At 43.3% G+C, this 21837-nt stretch overlaps 1 long non-coding RNA gene across 33 annotated transcripts; it reads right to left on the minus strand.

Moving 5' to 3' along the window:
* Positions 1-10638: 10638 nt before the first annotated feature.
* On the minus strand, positions 10639-17073 carry LOC125539020 (uncharacterized). Of its 33 annotated transcripts, none has more exons than XR_007296639.2 (11): positions 14013-17028; positions 13498-13745; positions 13238-13304; positions 12461-12497; positions 12214-12284; positions 11948-12039; positions 11803-11865; positions 11622-11707; positions 11392-11411; positions 11256-11315; positions 10639-11169 (listed from the first exon to the last, which is right to left on the minus strand). It is a non-coding gene; the product is annotated as an uncharacterized LOC125539020 (long non-coding RNA). The 33 variants fall into 33 exon arrangements; XR_015617036.1 differs by having other exon boundaries at positions 12214-12299; XR_007296637.2 differs by having other exon boundaries at positions 13238-13316.
* Positions 17074-21837: the final 4764 nt, after the last annotated feature.

Genomic DNA, 21837 nt, shown 5'->3' on the forward strand with positions numbered 1-21837 from the left:
TTTCAACCTTCCAACCCTCCAAAATTTAAGTGCAAAACAATGGAAAACCACTCTCACGCATGTGCAAACATTCACGGTCTCACTATTTTTTTAAAAAAAATTCACAGTCTCACTATGTATACCTTCCTTCCCTACCCATGTCAAAGTCTTGTCATCTGTCCTAGCGGTTACCAGCGCAGCCCTAAACACCACAAACCCATGCGGTCTTGGGTTTGAGTCCCCAGCCGCACCAATTTTTTGTGCATTTTCCACCCTTCATTTTTTTAGACAAATTATGTTTTTCTCAATGTAATGCCCTTAAAAAATGTTCATTTATTTTGGCACCTGGCGTAAACCTCTACCAGAGCTGAGGCACATTTTCCATGACATTTTGGTCTTTGATTTAAATCACGGTGTATTTGAATTGGATTAATTAACAGCTCCAAAAAATTTCTAACCTTAATTGTTTGGCTCCAGAATAATTCAATTAGCTCCCACAAAAAGTTTCAGCATTATGGTTTACTGCCTAAATTAAATCAGAATAGAAAATAGAAAAATACGCAAGAGAACCCCAGAATGGGCCTAATTGGATGCAGTTGGCACATTAGTCTAGCCTGCACTTGGCTCTACGCTCTGAATTTGGCCCAAGAGCAACCTTTTTTTGGATAGAAAGGCAGAGCAGAGAGCTGCATTTCATTGATCAAAAGTTTCTGAATTCCTAATTTCTTCTCTTTTTTCCAACATATTTAAATGTTGGTCACTTCTTCTCTTTTTGTTTCAACATTTAAACAACTTTAACCGACATTTAAACTAGGTGAATTTCTCAAACAATTTCAAGATTACAAATTCGTCCATAATTCATGTCTTTCCATACATTTTCAACATTACAACCAGTGCGATTACCATACCTACAAATGCCCAAAAGTATTTGCAAATGGGTATTGGTAGTGCTTGATCTTCAAGCTTCCTAACCTTCTTCTTCAACATCCTAAGCTCAACAGCTAGCTCTTTGTCAGTGCGTGCTTCGCCCTCCATCTCTTCTTCCGGAGCTCGTGGTGCGGCCACTGCCGTTCGTGGCAGCATGCACAACCATACTTCATGCTCTTCTTGCAGTTCATTCATCGGAGTCTTGGCCAGAGCATCGACCCAAAGAAAGAAGCCTGTCACCTGCATGAACACCAAACAGATTAACCCATTGCTCAAAGATCCCGACCACGAAAATGGTGCAATTGCCCCGATTCTTACCCCATTCTCGTCGCACACGTAGAACGGACGATTCTGGTTCCTCGGTGTCTGAGAAACCCTCCGATCAACGCCCGCCCGGCACCGCGGATAGACGAAGACAGGCATGTCCACATGCGCCTGGCTCTGCATCCGCGAGGTGGCGCGGGAGCTTGAGGAAGACATGGAGCTCGGAGCCGAAGGGGATCTCAACGCCGCCGCGCCCTCCACTGCTAGCTTCCCACCGCCGCGCCCTCCACAGCTAGCTTCCCGCCGTCGTGCTCTCTCTCTCGCCGTGGTCATCGTCGTGCTCTCTGTCGATGTGGTCACCGCCGTTGTCGCCCGCTTATATAGCACACCCGCCAACGGCTCTCTGCTGGGTCCCACAAGCCACGCGTGCAACGGTCTGAATAAAATTGGCCGTCTCTGTCGCCTGGTCCCACCTGTAAGGGCCGAGTCAAAAGGTTGACCTGACGGAAACGGCAGAGTTCACGGAACGAGTCGGTGCGCACGAACTAGGGGCAAAACTGAGCAGAATTCGCATCTGAGGGCAAAACTGAATACATGGACACCACTGAGGGCAAAAGGATAATTAACCCTAATTATTTTGGCAGGGAAGTTTCTATCATGATCATATTATATATTTCTTTGTGACCGAGTTCGCATGCATCCATAGTATAATTTTTTGTTGAGTCGGCCTTGCAATTAAGAAGGGTTTCTTTTTAGTCATGCACGTAGATACCTCAAGATTTTCTTTAAGATGTTGTGGCCGCCGTCGGCGTTGTCCAGGTTTGTAAGAAGGCTACCAAAACTAATCATAAATTATTCTATAGGTTTGTAAGAAAATATTTATTTATTTTATACCCATTGCAGCGCCCAATGTCTTATCTACATATTTAATCTACATGCAATTGATGTCATGTTTTATCACAAAATGAAATATTTGGATTAATGCTTATTCAATGCATTTTCATGTATTATTGAATATTGAACATTGTTTTAAATGAACTTATTGAGCTTGGTACATGAAAAAGATTGTTTTCTCTCAGTTGCAATCTCATGGGCACAATATCAAACCATATTGTATCCTAGCTGTCGGGCAACAAAGAATCACAGCACTCATGCATACAAGAGGAATCATACCACATACAGGTGTCATACGGGTGGGAAGGTGTAGTACAATCAAAGTCTCTCACATACACTCACTTCTACGAACGCACGCACACACACTACCCCTATGAGCACCTCCGAGAGACTGAACCAGCACATTATCTTGAGATTGATGAAGTCACCACAAACGCCTTCGTAGTTGACGGGAACATCTACTCTCACTACACGCACATCTTTGCAAGGCATGAAATAAATCCAGGAAAATGCAAGCACCAATGTCAAGTCTAGGACTTGAACTCTTGTGGGCTGGGGACCACTGGTTGGTTCGCACATGTGCGGGTCTTGAGCCATGCTTATTAGGCTATGGAGATGCTATTTCTATCTCCCGTTGCAACGCACGGGCATGTGTGCTAGTAGAAGAAAAAGAACCTCCGAGCCCTGCTAATGGGCCTGGACCAGACGGACCACGTTGAGGCAAGCGTTGGATATATAGCCTTCGGGGCTCGTTTTCTGCGGACACCTATTGCGTGGCGATACCTTGCCGCGCCTCAAGTTCTGGTATGTTACCTGAAAGTACCTTTCTACACCCGGGCTCTAATGCTCTTGGTGTGAGCAGTAAATTGAAAAAAAAAACAAGATTTTTTTAGAAAATTGTGAATTTTTGGCATACTTTAAGAAATATTTATTGTGCATGCAAAATTTGGTCAAGAAATTACTTGGGTGGAAGTTGTGGCGAAAAAATAAGAGCTCCAAAAGCATTAATTTTGTTTTTTTACCAAGCCATCCACCAGTGTGATTTCGTGATAAATTTTTGCATACACTCCAAACTCCTTAAATTTTCCACAATTTTCCTAATTTATTTTCTATTTTTTTTCAAATTTACTGTTCACCCAGGAGCATTTTGAGCCCGGGTGTAGAAGCTCCATGTCCTATCTTACCTTTCTATTTTAGTTATATCTATTTGTTATTCATTTCATTCGTATTTTTCATTTTTTTTCTACTTTTTTATATATTTGAAATATTTTAAATATATATGTTCCAACAATTAAGTTACATAAATTTTCAAAAGCGTTCATCGGGCATTTCAAAATGTTCAAGCAGTGTAAGAAAAAACTCGAACAACTTTCAGAAAATGTTCATATCATTAAAAAAATTGTTCTTGACATTTTTAAAAAATCTCCGTCCATTTCTAAACTATATGCATGACATTTTGTAAATGTTTATACAATACAAAAGAAATATTGGCACATTTTAGAAAGAAAATAAATTCATATCACTCAAGAAGCAGGCGGACTTCGCGACGAGAGGGAGGGCGCACATTCGACATGAACATGGTAAAATTAACTGAGATAGATCAAGCCCTATTGACCTTTGCCCCACTTGAAAAAGTAATCCCTGACATCGACAACGACGAGCAGGAACAGGATGAAGATGAGGCCACCGGACCGTCAAACCGCCGTGCATAGACGACAAGTGGACTCGACACATATGCATATGCCCCGTACACTTTATTCACCATTGCCATGGTGGGGAGCAGCTAGTGCTTCTCCAAAGACGTAAAATGTCATCAGTGTATTAGTATGAAAATGTCATTGATCGATTTTTTCACCCCTATGTATGAACTTTGTAATGCAATATTATCTTGAATTAGTGTTCTGATCATTCAAATTGAGTGTGTGGATTTTTGAGTTGATGCAACAAAGAACAGAACAGAAAATAAAAGACATGAAAAACGCATTATGGTGACTCTGTGTTTGCGCACACTCACTGCAGTCTCCATATACATATGAAGCATGCTCCATACGATGGATGGCGATCGCAAAGACTCTACTATAGTTGTTCTAACTCTAGAGTTTGTCGAAGGATCGATGTCAGCGAGGGGTGGCACTGCCATGTTCATGCTGTCTGTGGTGGTGCAAGAGTAGGAGTAGACGATGCGTCTTTCTTGCTCTTTTAGTGGTAGAAAGCTAAATCTATATATCTTTGAAAAGTCCAGTTGTACGTTTTTTAAAAGCACAAGCGCAGACACTTACATATGCTCATGTATACTCACCTCACGAACTCATGCACGCACGCACCACCCAATTAGTACGATAATATACTCTCTTTTTTTGAGAGCACGCCAAAAACATGCCTTAATTTTATAAAAGAGAGCAGAAAAATAATGTACAAGAAACCTGGGGATAAATGCTAACAAACATCCCAGGCACACACCCACACATCCCCTAAATTCAGCCTAAACCTACTCTCTCATAGAAACCACAGAAACCTCCTCCCCCTAAGCCTGCCGCCTTCCACTCCTTCAACTCACCAATAATGGCGTTAGCCAGATCTGTCGCGTTCAACTGCTGGTTGGTTCCGTGGAAGACTCTCGCATTGCGTTGCTTCCATAACGCCCAAATGACCGCAATGACAACCGTATCAAAACCCCTCTTGGAACCCCTACTCCGGCTAGCTCTCTGTGTCAACCACCAACCCAAGAGATGATCCTGCGCGTCTGGGATGTTTGCCTGCAGGCTCAAAGCATCAAATATGGTATGCCACACTTCCCTAGTGTACACGCACTGGATCAAGATGTGCTCCGCATTATCCTCCTCTTGGAGGCACGTATAGCATGCTGAAGGCCGGTCCTGCAACCCATGCCTCGCTCGCCTATCCGAGGTCCAAATACGATGTTTGCAATACATCATGATGTAACCGAGATCCAATGAAGCAGTACCAAAGTTTTGCTTAGGGATTTCCAATCAAGTACTTCGTTCCAAATTCTCAGTAGAACTTTTTAAGATAATATATCAACCAAGCAACCTCCTTTGGCTAAGTTCCAGCATACAAAAGCAACAACGACTGTGTCTAATTGAACTCCCATGAAAGAAACAGAATACACTAAGAAGTTACAGAAGGGGAGACCATATTTTACTTGCCAGCAAACAAATATTGTTTTCTAGCTTCTCATTTATACCAAAGGGAAAACTTTTAGAAAACATAACTGATAAATTTGAAGATGCTCCAGAGTTAATACGAGCCAATAATTAATTAATTATCCATGACCCAATTACCCATACGTAATATTACCACTTCATTGGTAAAGGCCCATAAATGACTATATCATTATGCAAATGAGAAAGTAAATGCCAATAATACTAAAGCATAGTGGTACGTAAGGAAAAAATATATAGCATGCCTATTTTCTTAGAAAAGCACCATATCAGTACTTATCCAATGAATTTCTCAAATTTGTTGTTTCTGATTTGAAACTGATCGAGCAAATTGTCCCAGTCTTCGCGTCATCATAGCACGGGAGGCCAACTTTGCTTTCATCAAGGCACTGCAAAGACATAGGTTGGGATAAATGTTATTCTTATTGGAATTGAATATGTACAATCTTGCGACATCCCTAAATATCAAATGGATGCAACTTGGCAGCATCTATTTCTTTTTCAATCAGTTTTGGGTGCTTTTTTAGACAACTAGTAAATCTCTAGGCGACAGAAATATTTTGTGTACTATTGGCTTATGCATACCTTTTCGACAGAGAAATTGCAACAGTGTAGTGTGATTTTTGGGTCAACAAATATATTTCCCTTTACACATCTGAGATAAACCATGGCTCTTGCCATGAAATTTCTTACCCCGTCAACTATTAAAAATCATGAAATGGAGAACCTGCGACTGCATGACTGGGAAGACAGAAGCGATATATAAAAACTTAAGCTCAATGAATGTGAAGTTTGGAACTCCAAGACACATACGAGAACTCTTCAACCAATTATTCAGAAGCTTCATATCATGCTATGTGAGATACCCAACAGAAGGAAACTACATATCAGAATTATGATATTATTCGATAAATCTACACATACAAAAAGATTTCACATTATATAGATCATTAGAAGTGTTTTTTATTCAGTACTTTGTGTCACCAACTTATCTTTATTGTTCTCTGTCAGGAAACAAGATTCACCTTGTACCACAGATGCATATTAGATAGATATGTAGCCTGCTATTTCAATACAATGTTTAGTTGATCTATAGTACAAATACTTATTGTCCCAGCATCAGGTTTAATTCTTATTTCATCTCACCACCATCAGCCAACACAAAGGGGTCAGCAATCAAATACATCAATCGGCTAACCTGCAGGACAGTAAGAGAAACTTCATAAACATCCAATCCTATAACTGAAAAAATCTACACACAAACGAATTCACATCAGCCTCTCAATTTCATCTCTTGCAATATATGAAACACGAATCCTGCCACTACAGAGCGTAGCAATCTAGAACAACCTCCTAAATGTTCGAGATCCAAAATCCAAACAGATGCCAGATCGACGCAGGCAGAGTGGAACCGTCGAACCAGGCAACCAAAATAGAGCCTTGATCGGACCCAACGGCAAGCAAGCAACGAAACGAACCTGAGATAGCAATGGAGGTGATGGAACTCATCGAAGCTAATGCTGCTGTCGCGGCCGTCCACCTCCTTCTGCTGCAGCTCCGACTCCACCTCCACGGCGCCCGCGTCGGAGCGGCAGCCGCAACCACCCTTTGTGTGTGCACCGGCTTGCCCACCTCATCGAGGCACAGAAGAATAAGAGAGGGAAGTAGGAGAAGACAATGGGTTGGATGCCGCCAGAGGAAGAGGCGGAGCCGCAGAGGAGAGCCGAAAGGAGAGGTTGCGTGCGGGGATGAGGCGGCGATCGCGCTAACCCTTGGCATAGCCCTTCGCGCGCCCTTGTAGCGACTGTTAATAGGTTTTATTCCAAGGGGTACCACAATGGATTCGATGCAAAGAAAATGGTCTGGGTCTGACCAGGTAGGTGAGCACATTAAATGCGTAGTGATGTGTTATCGTCTTCTATCTTTTGGGAACGAACCCCAGTCTTTCAACACCGACTATGGTGACACCTGCGCGAGGCATGACATGTCTCAGCATAGGTGTGTACCATGCGGCGGCATGGGTGAGTAATTCACCCATTGCGTCTTGTCCATATTGTCTGGTGTGTCTGCCCACCGGCCGCGTGGCGCAAGGGTTCTGCGAGCGCAGAACGGCCACGCCACGCGTAGGTGAGGCGATAGCTTGTTGTCGAAGGCTGGCTGAGTGCGCGCCAGCTAAGGACAGCCGTTGTCGGGCGATGTCGTTAACGGGTCTTGGCCGGAGTTAGTCGTTACTAGACGGCTTGATCTGGGTTCATAGCTTATGACAAGTGGGGTCCAAATATATATAAAAAGCAATTGAGTCCTTGTAATTTAAAAAAAGAGCAATCAGGTCCTGTAATTTTCTAAAAGAAGTGATCGGGTTCCTTGTAAAGAAAAGAAAAAGCAATCGGGTCCCTAGACTGATCCCGCTCGACCTTTCTGCCACAACCGACTGCCGACCTCTCCCTAGAATCGCTGCCCACTCCCCTCTATCTCCTGCCGGTGACCCGAGGAGGCTGAGCTCCAGGACATTGACTAGGGGTGCGCGGGCGGTGGCTCCCCATGGCACAGCAAGCAGCGGGGCCTCAGGCCACTCGTGTCCAGCAGCACGTGATGGCTCCCCATTGGCGCGGCCACTAGCACGCGGCCTCGGGCGGTTCACGACAAGCAGCGCGCGGCGGCTCCCTGCAAAGCTTCATATTCGCATGGCAGGGGCGGCGAGCGGCCACACCAGGGGTGGCAAGGAGCCGAGGGCAGCAGAGGTGGCAGCGTACGAGCACCGGCATGCGCAGCCCTGTGTGCACTTTTCCCCTGGCCCTGTTCGTCTATAGCAGCCAGCGAAGGTCACCTAACTCAGACAAGATGCTTCCCCAGATAGGGTCAGTTTGCGGGGAAGGGGGAAGGCGGCTTCCTCCCGTCGGCCGACCATGGTGGCAAGCGTGCACGTCGAGCACGAGATCCTCCATGGCTGCATCAGGGGTGCGGTTATACCTCACTTATAGCGAACCTTCCGACTCGCTGAAGTCACACGAGCGTATGGGCCGGCACAGGCCACTGCCTCTTTTATTTCTTTTTTCATGTTTTTCATTTTTTTAAATTCATTTATACTTACAAGTATTCTAAATAAATATATTACAAAATATTTTACATAAAAATTTAAAAAATGCTAACGGGTGTGAAAAAAGTTGATCATATGCTTAAAAAATGTTAATCCAAGCATTTGATTTTTTTAAACAAGTATTTTAAAAAAGTTAATCAAGCATTTAGAAATTGTTAAATATGTATAGAAAAATGTTTTTTAACACTAGAAAAATGTTGACCATGTATTTAAAAAATGTTAATTCAAGCATTTGTATTTGCAAAATGTTAATCAAGCATTTGAAAATTGTTAAATATGTACATAACTTTTTTTACCATATATTCAAAAATTATTAATCAAGCATTTGAAAAAATATTAAAAGTTTATAGAAAACAAGTCTTGAAAAAATGTGTTAAACTTATATTTCAAAATTATAATCAAGGATTTAAAAAATTTAAAATGTGTACAGAAAAAATGTTGACCCTCTAGTAAAAAATATTAATCGGGTATTTGAAAAATGTTAACTGTATATTGAAAAAATGTTGACCATGTATACTTGAAAAATATTAAACATGTATATTATAAAATGTATTAGATATATACCAAAAAATGTGTACAGAAAAACAATAAGAACCCGAGAGAAAACAAAAGAAACCAATGACAAATGAGAAAAAGAAACAAAGTGAAGAAGAGAAAGAAGCTAGTGAAAAACCAAAAAGGGAACAAAGAAAACCAAAGAAAATAAAAAAACCAGTAAATTAGAGAAAATAAATGGAGAAAAATGGTGAAAAAAAGAAAAAGAAAAAGAAAAAACCCAAAAAACCAGTGAAAACCCAACGCTTTTTCTTTAACAATGTCGTGACCTTCTAATTAAACACGAACCTGATGGTGGACAAGTGGCTAGCAGTGCAACGCTACAACCAGGACGTCGTGGGATTGATTCTGCGTTACCCTTTTTCTCTAGTGTATTTATTTTAGCGTGAATGGGCCGACCCTTAACTAAACTATAGACGCTTCAGGCGAGACCGAATGAAGGCTTGAGAGCGTAGGAAGAGAAGGAAAGCAAGCGCTTGCTCGCCTGGGTGGTTGGGCTGCAAGCCCATGAGGATGGAAGGGAAGCAGGAAAAAAATAGAAATAGAAAGTGGTTGGGCTGCGGCCTGGGAAAGAAAATAAATAATTAAGAAAGAAAATCGCAAAAACCGAACTCTTCACAGCCCCAAAAAAATTGCAAAAATTGAACGCGCCAATGCCCATGGCTCTATTGCGGCCGTGGCCACGATGCTCGCCACACCCTATCGCTGCTTTCGCCACGACGCTCGCCGCACTTAATCCCACGCGGACTACGACCCTTCCAACTCCAACATCTTGGGAACCCCTCGTTGACACAGCAAATGACCACCGCGATGACTGCAATTGCGACGCCGTGTTAGACAAACCAAAATTGTTTGTCGTCGCCATGTCAACTGCTCAACAGCCATCGAACCTCACGGTGGAATGTACCCTATAGAAAACAAAAGAGAGGGGTGGCAGAGCAGTGTACGCCTTACCCAATGCTAGAGCCGATGAAGAACTTAGACTCCCAGCGGTCGAAGACGCTCGAATCACCAACGAAGGCAAAGAAACCATGAACCACATGCGGAGTGGAGCGCGAGACGGTGTAGGAAAAGGTGGGGGAGTGGCGTTAGTGGAGCGAGGAAGGGGGATATAGGTAACGTTCGCTCCACCAACAGTTAGCACAAACAATTTCTACGCCTCACATGGCGATCGTTGCGCCAAGATCCATGCGATGCATCCGAGGGCGCAGAGCGCGTTCACGCAACATCAATATAGAACTGACACAAGTTGAGCGCGTTTTGCCTAGCTAGCAGCGCCCAGTTACTTGGGACAAACAACCTGGAACGTTTTTACTTGACAAATACATCCACGCTGACAAGATTTAAAACCAGTAAGATTAATTTAGGAGACGAGACAAATCCAAACAGATAGCACTGCAGCAACATCTAGTGCGCAAAGGCTGTCGGTGTCCCTAAGCAAAATGAACAAGGGCATACTGCATTTTATTTTCTAGGGAAGCCATACACCACCCAGAACAATCGAACATTCGCTTTCCTTTGGTATTATCGTAAGTAAACACTACTGATCTCATACAGCTTGAGAAAGGAATCAGGAAGTTCCTGGCATTTCAAAGCTTGAATCACATGCTATCACATTATGTAACCACAAAGAAGGTAATGTAAACTGCGTGTAATGCAAACAATACAAAGAAGGTAATTGCAGCTCCCTCCACATTTTCACATCCGGGCTTGAGACCGGCAAAGGCAGTGTTACACCACAAACACCAATCATTCAGCAAAGCATACAAGACACGCAAAGCATACAAGACACACAAAGCATACAAGACACACCATCAAGCAAATGCAATATTCACACACACATAGTCACAGTCACACAAAGAGTCAGCCAACACAGAGTCACAGTCACACACAGAGTCAGCCAACACATAGAGTGACAGTCACACGCAGAGTCAGCCAACACATAGAGTGACAGTCACACGCAGAGTCAGCCAACACACATAGTCACAGTCACACACACAGTCAGTCAGTCACACACACACACAAGACACAAGAACAGTCAGTCACACACACAAGACATAGAACACACACACAGTCAGTCACACACACAAAACATACACAGCCACAGACACACACAGTCAGTCAGTCACACACACAGAGTTAGATGATTATGCCACCTAAGATGTTTTGTATGAATTCAAAAATCAGCTTCATATTAAGAACTGCATCACCTGGATCAAATGTGTCTCCCCCAATAGCGGTCATAACTTGATTGAAGAATAGAGCAACCGTCTGCAGAAAGAAGAACAAAATAGTTAGCATGGATTGCGAATAGAGAAAGAGACTCCAAGAAATAACAAGTTACTCAAGGTAATTACCTGTTCATTAGCGATTGGAGGAAGTCCACCGAGGTAAACACGCCGAGCATGCCGAGTAGCCTAAGAAAAGAGTGGTCAGACATATGCATTACAGAACAAGAAAAATCTCAAGCACAAAGAAAAAGATCAAGCATACCTGCTGTGTCATGGCAGTGGCTGCATAGCAAGTGGATCGATGCAAAGAGAAGAAAGAATTAGGAAGTAATAACAAAACATTTTGAATAATAAAGAAGTGTGATAGATCAGGTGGGTTCATGCTGCCATCACCAAATAAACTGCAAATCTGGTTGCTTTGTGATGACAGAATGGACTATACACGATTTGACTACTAGCTACACTGAATCATAAAAGGAGCACAGTAGTCACCTGTCCTAGGGCGGATAAATTGAACATGTTTGGGAGCATGTTCAGAAACATCCCAGGATCAGCTGCAAGAAGTTCTGGTAGCTGACCTATAATGCATCAACAGAGGGACAAAATGCATTTCAGCAAACCATATAAAAATAAAACAATCAAAAGTATACCTCTCCCGACATTGCTTGCCTACCTTGCAATGAGATCATTCTGGTGGTCCATAGTTGTTTACAAGGTCAATAATTTTGTCATCTTCCTGTAGAAAAATATCATCAATATAACTATAAAATGTGCAAAAGCTTTTTTTTCTCGAGCAAAGTCAGAGTGCAATTAAAAACCTCTTGAGTCCAAGGACGTTTGATGCACTGTTAAAGAACCTTCTGCCATGGATGTAAACACTGCATCTCTGTCCTACCCGGAAATAATTCAGCTGCGAAGGTAGATACTGACACAATATGTGAGCTCACCACATTTGCATATACAGAACAACGTCCAAAGAAGTATGGCATTACTATATAACTAGCTAAAATGTTCATAAGGTATTACCAGTGTGAGATAAATATTGTGTACAAAATTGGAAGGAGTTAAATTCGAGAGGGATTACCATACACTGTTAAATAACCTTGTGCCATGGATGTAAACACTGCACCTCTGTCCTATCCGGAAATAATTCAGCTGCGAAGGTAGATACTGACACAATATATGAGCTCACCACACTTGCATATACAGAACAATGTCCAAAGAAGTATGGTGTTACTATATAACTAGCTAAAATGCATTCATAATGTATTACCAGCCATGAGATAAATATTGTTACAAAACTAGAAGGGGTTAAATTCGAGAGGGATTACCATACAAACACAGACCAAGTTGATAGGAAATCTACGGCTTCAGTTCAAACACCAGAAGCACACCATCAGAACAACCATACAACAAAACAAATTAGCCATCATGGAAACCTCCATCCACCCCTGGATTCTACACATTCTAAGCACAATCATCATACTTGATGCAGGAAAATATAGAGCAATGCATTGAAGAATGTCCAAAGGGCAATGGTACTACCAACTACAAGGTATGTAGGTCAAAAAATGACATGCCCATGACCTTATTATACAGAAATATCCATGCATTATGAGGTGCCAATAGGTAATTATGGAGCGCTTGCACAATGACACAGTCACAGTCACAGTCACAGTCAACACACAAACACACACACACAGTCAGTCATAAAATGACACACAGTCACAGTCAACACAGACACACACACACAGACACAATGGAGCGCTTGCACACAAGAAACAGACAAAGAAATACATACACATACAGTCAGTCACACACACAAACAGTCAGTCACACACGCAGAGTCATGGTCACACACAGTCAGACACAATGGAGTGCTTGCACACAAGAAACAGACAAAGATAGGATGAAACTAATCGAAGACATGAGAAAAAGTAAACTGATTGTTCAAGCTTCCCGTTCAAAACCTTCAACTCTGCATTATTTTAGTTTATATAGCTTCAATTCCAAATCTCTCTCTGCATTACCCAACTACAAGCCAGGAGGTCACTACTGTTATATAAACAAAGACAAGTGTAAGAGAGACAGAGCAAATTAGGAGGTACCTTTTCTTTATCACCAAATTTCAGAGTCTGCACGTACCAATATTGTATTTTGTGTCACAAGATGAACCTAAAGAGCCCGCTAGGAAAATAATAAAATCAACAAATCAAATGAATCATGGAGAACATCATGTAGAATAGTAGTAGTCCAACAAATCCAAAGAAATTCAAGTATATATGTAGATAATCAGAGTTCATGTACATGCAAACCTTTCCCTCCCATAAGGTTATAAATTTGCAAGCTGAAGATCAAATTTGATTACCTCGGTTGGTAAAACAGAAAGCGAAAGGAACCCTGAGCAGTCCTCGGCATGCCAGTTTGTATGACTGTAGAGGTGAGCTAAAATTAGAATAATGAGCTGTTCAGATCAAGATGGCCCTCAGAATCAGCTGTCTTCTATTTATGCTTGAAGTCATCATGACCAATTAGTCTTGGAATTGCCAAAATATTGCTGGTGCCATAGACATCTAACTTCTTTCTCAAAGAAATATTCCAATAGAATTATCTGTCCTGGAAAGACATACTATCAACATGAATACTTGTGAAGTGAACAAGGAAAACATGGCTAAATAAGCGTTTTGAGACTACAGACATCAGCATCGCAAAATGTAAAAAACATATTCCAATGATTCTTTGTAGAATTATCAGTCCTGGAAAGAGTACCATACTATCAACATGAATACATAATCTTGTGAAGTGAACAAGGAAAACATGGCTAAATAAGCATTTTGGGACTACAGACATCAGCATCAGAAAATGTAAAAAACATAAATATACCCGCGCTGTAAGCAAACCCAACCCATCAGTGTCCTTAGCAACACAAGGAAGAGCAAATGTGACATTTGTCTATATCCTACCTGAAATACTTAGAAAAAGCATTATTCCAATGACTGGACATCAATAATACAAAAAAAGAATATGATATCCACATAAGACATAACGAAACATAGATATCACAAAAACTGTATTGTCAAACACCACGGTAAACATGATTATTATGATAAGAAAAATAAGGAACAAAAACAGGGAAACGGGTGTTGTGATGAGTGAGTGAGATAAATAAGATAGGCATGGGATGCATTGGATGCCAAATCGGCCACACAAAGGAGTGGAAGCCAAGCAAGTGAGTGTTACAAGAGTCAAACTTTCCTGCTTAGCCTATCATCATCTATCAACAGGAGAGAAGCCTGACCAGTGCACGTCTCTGGATCCCTGCCTGCTCGAAACGGCCTACATGGTTTGCATCCCATATAATGGGGAGACGACATTGGAACACAAGCAAAGCATGAAGAAGAAACCAATTGGACAGACCATATAAGCAGTAACACAATCAGAATCACCCCATCTAAGCACAACAGTCAACCACACAGTCACACACAGCCAATGGAGCGCTTGCACATATGAAGCGGACAAAGAAACATACATATATAGGGGCACATCACACATACACAAACAAACATAGATAGGGGTACAAACAGAAAGCTACATGCAAGACCGAAGTATAAATTCAGAAAGCTATAAAGAAGTTCCAGAAAGTGAAACCGATTTGAACTAGCACGACAAACTGACATTGGTCCCTCCAATTTCGAAACTAGACCCGATCGTTCTTACAACCCTCACGCCGACGCGAACACAGAACACATGATCTGGAATGTCTCAGATAACAGAAACAGACGTAGAAATTTCTCAAAGAGAAATTTTAGTTCACAAACCAGACAGATACCCGAGACGAGACGACCCAAGAACATGCGAGCGCATCAGGGCAACAGCGAGGACGATAAAAATCTAATCAAAAGCGACTCTATCCAAACGGACAACAGCAAGGAAAAGCAGAATCAAAGGGCAAAGATACTGCCAACCACAAAGGTATGTAGGTCACAACATGACATGCCAATGACCTTATATAGAAAGATCCATGCAAATATCAGAATAGGCAGTTATGGCTACAACACATCTAAAAACAAAGTTCTCAGAAGTAGCAAAATTTGGCTAAATAAATGTTTACTTGCGTTGAACATAAATTAAATTAAAAAATTAGCAGATTTACAGTATATTAGATCACAACCAGGTTATAAACAAACATAGCATAAAATCTATATGCAATCCAAATCCTAATCACGCCCAGGCTTCACAAGTGCATGGCTTACATAGCGACAAATACAGAAGTCAGCATTCTCGATATTTTAACCAGTGAGTAAAAAAATTTGCTCCAAGTTGATGCCATAAAATTTAACAGGACAAACAAAAGGGACATGACAAAAGTGAGCAGCATTGATAAAAAACATGTGATGAACGTGCTTTCACAGATAAATAAATTCCGCTCACAACAGAATTATATGCCCAGGTGTCAATGAAATAATTCTGGAGTTATGCTATGCAATCTAGAACGAAGTGTAGGGGGGACTAACTAGCAGCACCTCATCTAGTACTCGTATGAAAATGGAAATAGCAACAGGAGGAAACCTTGTCCAACAGTAGCAGCAGCAGGTGTTCAATTAGTCAGGCAGCAGGCCACATGGTTTGCACTCTGCTCTGCCTGCCTGCAAGAAATGGCACCCACGGCCTACATGATTTGCACCCTTGAACACACATCACCATATATGGGAACATAAGCAAAGCATGATTGGAAGTAATAACGGATTGAAAAGAGCAGAAGCAGTAACACCCATCAGAAGAACCGTAAGGAATCACCCCTGCATCTGGGATGAGAGCACACACGCCTGCCCAAAGTGAAACAAGCTAGCCGGCACAATCACAGAATCGACAGAGGAACCAGATTATCAAAGGGCACATCTCTGACGGACGAACACGAACAAGCATAGTCGTTTGAGATCTGAAAAAACTGATGAACAAGGCAAAAGGTGACATGGACTAGGAACCGAGCTGAACTAGCACGACAAAATAATAATTGCTCCCTGTCTCCCCATCTCCGCCCATAATCCAATTTCAAAACCAAGACCCGACCGTTCCTGTAACACTCGCGCTGACACGAACACGAAACGCATGACCCAAAGGCAAAGTGTCTCTCAGATAACAGAAGCGCACACAGAAACTTTTCAGTCGCAAACCAGACGGAGACCCTCGACGAGACGGACCAAGAACACGCGAGCGCATCGGGGCGACGATGAGGACGGGCAGAATCAAATCAGACGCGACTCTAAACTGACGACGGCGAGGACGAACGGAATCATATCAGAAGCGATTCTAAACTGACGAATCGAGCACGAGCAAAGTGAAATCAGACGCGACTCTACACGGACGAACGGCGGCGAGAACGAGCAAAATCAAATCAGGTGGGATTCTCTATCTAATCTGGCGACGGCGAGGACGAGCAAAACCAAATCCAGCGATTCTAAACGGTCGAATCGATCGAGCGAGGACGAGCAAGATAAAATGCGACTCGAGGAGGACAGAGGCAGGCAAACCCGGACGAAGAGAGGAGGAGGAGGAGGAGCAAACCGGGCAGAGGGCAGAGCGTGGCGAGGAGGAGAACGGCACGACCCGGACGAAGAGTGGAGGAGCAGCAGACCGGCCCGAGCGCGGCGAGGAGGAGAAAGGCTCGGCCCGGACGAAGAGTGGAGGAGGCGCAGTCGCGCAGACCGGTCAGAGCGCGGCGAGGAGGGCGAAGGCGTGGCCCGGTCGAAGAGAGGAGGAGGAGCGGACCAGGCATAGCGCGGCGAGGAGGCGAGAGGCGCGGCGCGCACGAAGAGAGGAGGAGGAGCGGGCCGGCCAAAGGGCGCGCCTTTATAGCCGGGGCAGAGGCGGTGCCGGACACGGCTTCGACGAGCAGGCCTCGCATGGAGGCGGAAGTAAAGAAGGAAAGTGGAGCGTGAAGGGCGTGGGTTCGGGCCGGATTTGGATCGGGTGGGCAGCCGAGGGCGGCGGCGGTGCTTCCCGTTGGGATTTGGGGGTGGACAGGGGAATTTCCTTTTTCTAGGATGGACACTTATCTTTTCCATTTTAGGCGCCTCCTGAGGCACGCCTATGCACACTTATCTTGTCCGTACATTTAGCTGTTATATTTAGTCCTTGATTTCACTCATGTACATTAATATGGGTGTATGTTATAACATTAGGGTCTCTTGCTCTCTTGGATGTAGCCATTTAGTATATTCACTACAATCATTCCTTGATGCATCAATAAGAAAGAGAAAAAAATGTAGATAAGCTTTCAACAGAATCAATTTCATTCTGTGTATTGTGTGTATGATAGGTTGCTCTCAATTTCATTGTGTATGTATGATAGGTTGCTCTACCATCTACAAAACAGAGAAATGGAAAACGGAGAGAGCTTCCATTAGATGGAAACAAATTTGCACTTTACACCAAGACTGTTTTTTGAAACATGTTCATAACATTCTAGTCAAAAAAAACATGTTCATAACATACATGGCATGGATCAATAAGACGACAAATGTCAAACTACTTTCTTTGCAGTCTTTGTTGATCGGTCACATCTACAGATCTAAATTCACTCAACAAGTTCGTTATTTCCAGAGCCATTAATCCATAAACCATGAAGGACCTACAATCAATCAAACATACCAAGACCGATAGCATAATTAATCCATCCAGATTGTCAAACACGCCAGGATGCAAAACCATAACTAAAACGCACCGAGGACAATAAAAAACAGGCACTAAGTGACCTAAGTATTTGATGCACTTCAGATTTGAGCACTTGCTTTCCACTATAGATGCATACTTTGTGATTTACTTGCTGAATGCATTACGTAAATATAACACAATATAAAATAGGCCAGCACATACGAAAATCTGGTGTTGTTCAGTGAAGAAATACGTCAAAGCATATGTTCAGCTTACACAAAAGTAGAATGGCTACGAGAGTGGAGACTGGAGAGGGAACAGACGAGCTCGCATGCTCCCGTTAGCTAGACCAATGGTACAGTGACACAGTGCATGAGCAGTTATGGATGACAGAAAAATACTGAAGCCCACATGCAAGGAGAACAGAGAAAATACAGGGATGGGCCCGTATGACGGGTGGATGGAGAACGGCACTTCCGTGACGGGAGTTCCGTGTAACCGTCTTTAATGAACAGCCTATGAGGTAAAAAGAAAAGAAAATAAATACTCCCTCCGTTTCAAATTACTTGTCGTAGAAATAGATGTATCTAGAACTAAAATACATCTAGATACATCCATACCTGCGACAAGTAATTCGGAATAGTGGGAGTAACTGTCAGACCGGCTCGACCGTGAGCTGCTTCTCTGGTCTCGGACTCTCGATGCGCGAGCGGAGGCAGTAGGCGATGGATTCAAAGTTCTTAGCAGATCCAGTCGATAGATACGCTTGTTTTCCTAGCGTAAATTACATTTTTGCTGCCTCCATGATCCTGTCCATTATGTCCTCCATCTAGTTAGTACATAGAGATCTTTGATGGTTCTCCGTCAAGGCAATACAAATCATCACCCCGCGCAAATCAGCCACAAAACAAAATAGGAAAAACTGGATGGAACAGCTAGGCAACTGAAAGTAGTTCATTTCAGACAAAAACACACAAGCGTTCAAATTAGTCATACCAAAGCCATGTATTTTGAACACACAACAGGTTCATTACTGACCAGACAAAGTCTTTTGCCAATGGAATGACACACACTCATACAGTCATACGTACGTACATAGGACCAGGAAGTGATCCGAGAGGAACCTTTTCAGCTTTGCAAACCAAAAGGACCCCTTTCTCCTGTCCTGACCGACTTCTAAGCACTTTTCCAAACCAATGGAAGACCCACGAATTTTTTCATCCAATTCCAAACTGATATCCACTCAGAATTCCCTCGTACATGTGGTTCAGCAATTTTCCATGGTTGGCCCTCAGGCCTCAGGACAACTACTCTACTCCATACGACATTTGCCCCCGGATGTGCGAAATCGAACCCTGCAGGCAGTACACGGGTCACACTCGACACGAGGAGGAGCAGTCAATTGGTTCTTTGCTTAATTTGTATACGACATGCAGATGTTAGAGTAGTCCTGAGCGTCACACCATCAAACTCTTGCATGTAGTGGATCACAACATCACATAGAACCCGCTTTCAGCACTGCATTTTTCATGGTATGCGTCATTCATCAAAGTCAGAACCAGCACCATAGTGACCAACAATATGAACATGAGCATACCTGCTGCAGTTTTTATGCATCTCAGAGTTGTACTTATAGGTCCATGGGTAAGTAGCAGAATGCCAGTACCGGAAGAATTCTAGGTTGTGCAGAAGCAGAATAAACTTGCTGATCCGTTTGTGCTTCTTCATTATATACCTTATCGACGACAATGCCTCCATTGGGTCGATGACATAAAGAGTTCTCGCAGCAATATCGATCTCACAGAGGCACCAACCCTCACCACTATCAGTGGGACCACAAACTGCAGAAGAAACAAGAAGCACAAAATAAGGAAAATGGGCACAACCTTAACCGTTGACCACATGCAACACACCAGTGTATGCCGGATACACACTGTCATGTGCCTAGGGTTCTTCGCTCGATTGGGGAAATCTTTTACCAGAACTGCCTAGAAAAACGAATGAGCCTGTTGACCAGCTTAACCCTCCCCGCTTAGTGTCCATGTCGCGTGATGTTGGTATATGACCTCACGGAACGTGCACTGTCGACGTGGGTCAGCCCCTCGACCATACGGGCCCGATACTTTTCTTCTGGACAGAGTACATGCCCGACAATATGTTCAACAACCCGTATCCCAGCGCCCCAACGGTTCGTACTACGCCGAGACCCGGTCCGGCGACGTCCGGCTCGGCCTCGGCACGTTCCGGACTGCGCACGAGGCCGCCCGCGCGTACGACGCAGGGGCGTGGCGCCTAGACAGGCCGCGCGCGTAGATGAATTTTCAGGACGTCCACACGCGACAGCAGGGGCAGGACGTCGCCCCTCCGCCTCGTCTTATCACGGATCAGGACCGTGCGGAGCATGCTCGGCTACAGCGCCACCTCCTCATCGCCGAGGAGGACGAGCGGGCCATGGCGGAGTGGCACCGGCGCCATCCGGAGGACGTCGCCGACGAGCAAGCCTACTGGGCGAAGCAGACGGCAAAGCGCCACGAGGAACGGTTGGACAGGCGCCGGCGGAAGGCCCTGGCGTTATCGCAGTGCGTTATCGTTGAAAATGGTGGGCAGTAAATCTTTACGGATAATGATCCTCGTTGGGACGACATGTGGCTCGATACCTCGGACTAGACCAGCGAGGATGACGACTGGGAGTAGGTTGTAGTTTTTATCTAGTTGCACTATCTAGTATTTTTTTTTATGTCGTTGCACCGTAGTTATTTATCTATGCTTTGGAACTATGTAAAATATCTATGTATCGTTTTATCTATCAATGTAAAATATCTATTGAAAAAGGCACGGGAATTTTTTCTATGTGCGTGCAATAGCGCGCGCTGCATTTTAGCGCGACTGCTGGAGCCAGCGCTGTCGGCCGCGCAAAACCAGACGAAAGGCGCGCGGTAAAGTAGTTTTTAGCGCGCAGCGCGTAGCATGGCTGTTGGAGATGCTCTTATGTCATGCCCAATCTCCGCTCGGTTATTTTTCTCCCATATTTTTTTACTCTGACTAGCACATTAAAAAGTGATAAGGTGAATGCAGCGAGGGAGCGCCCTTTGCGCCACCGCTAATGGGTTTAATTAATTAATTCACCTTCACAGGAATAAAATCTTGGCGCGCGGACTTTTGCTCCACATCTTCTTCCACACTTTTGCTCTTGCCACAGCGTGACGAATGCAATGTCGCCTTTGAAGAGCTTGCCGTTGGAAGAAACTGAAGGAGCAAAGGGCCCACCAAAATACTTGTGTCCTCGAGTTTATAATTGATATGTTTACAACTTATTAATATTATTATTCTATACCTATTATTAAAGGGATAGATATTCTTGATTTGATTCCGCTTTGTTTTGTCCCGTTTTGAGTATTTTTACATGCACTATTTTTTAAGTTTTGTCTGTTTGACAAACATACATGCAAACAAATAAAACCGGAACAATACAAACGAAACCAGGACGTACCTATAAAGAAAACTTAATTGAAACAAAAGCAAAATGGCTGGCCACACGTTGTAACCTCTGACCCAAAAAAATATACATGGAAGTCCGAACTAGCTACGAGCTGCCAGGTGCCGGCTAGCTTGATTCTTTCCCAGCCAAACACATGAGTACATGTTTAAGCAGGCTGGTGGATCCCGCGGCGACTACATGGATTAATTAATTGCTTCATGAGAACTTGCACATGATTCAACTAGCAGGTGCACAACCGTAGCTTTAATGAGTCAAGTTAGTCTTTTATTAATAGATGCTTCTTTTTTTCTTTTCTTCTCTTCCTAGCCGAGCATCCATGTATCAGGTCTTTATAGCTAAACTGACTACACAATAAGTAACTGTTCTACAAAGAAGAGAAAATAAGGTATTTTCATATTCCAACAATTCTGTTTTTTCGCTGGCTCATCTATTTCTATCTGACATGATATGGATTTTGCATAACTCGAAACATGCTAGACAAATATTTTGCAAGGATTGGGATCCTCTGAATGCAATGCAGATTAGCATGCATGTTACCTTTCTTTGTTCATCTTC

The sequence above is a fragment of the Triticum urartu genome, chromosome 2A (assembly GCF_056163025.1).
Source record: "Triticum urartu cultivar PI428250 chromosome 2A, HENAU_Tu73, whole genome shotgun sequence".
Lineage (NCBI taxonomy): Eukaryota > Viridiplantae > Streptophyta > Magnoliopsida > Poales > Poaceae > Triticum > Triticum urartu.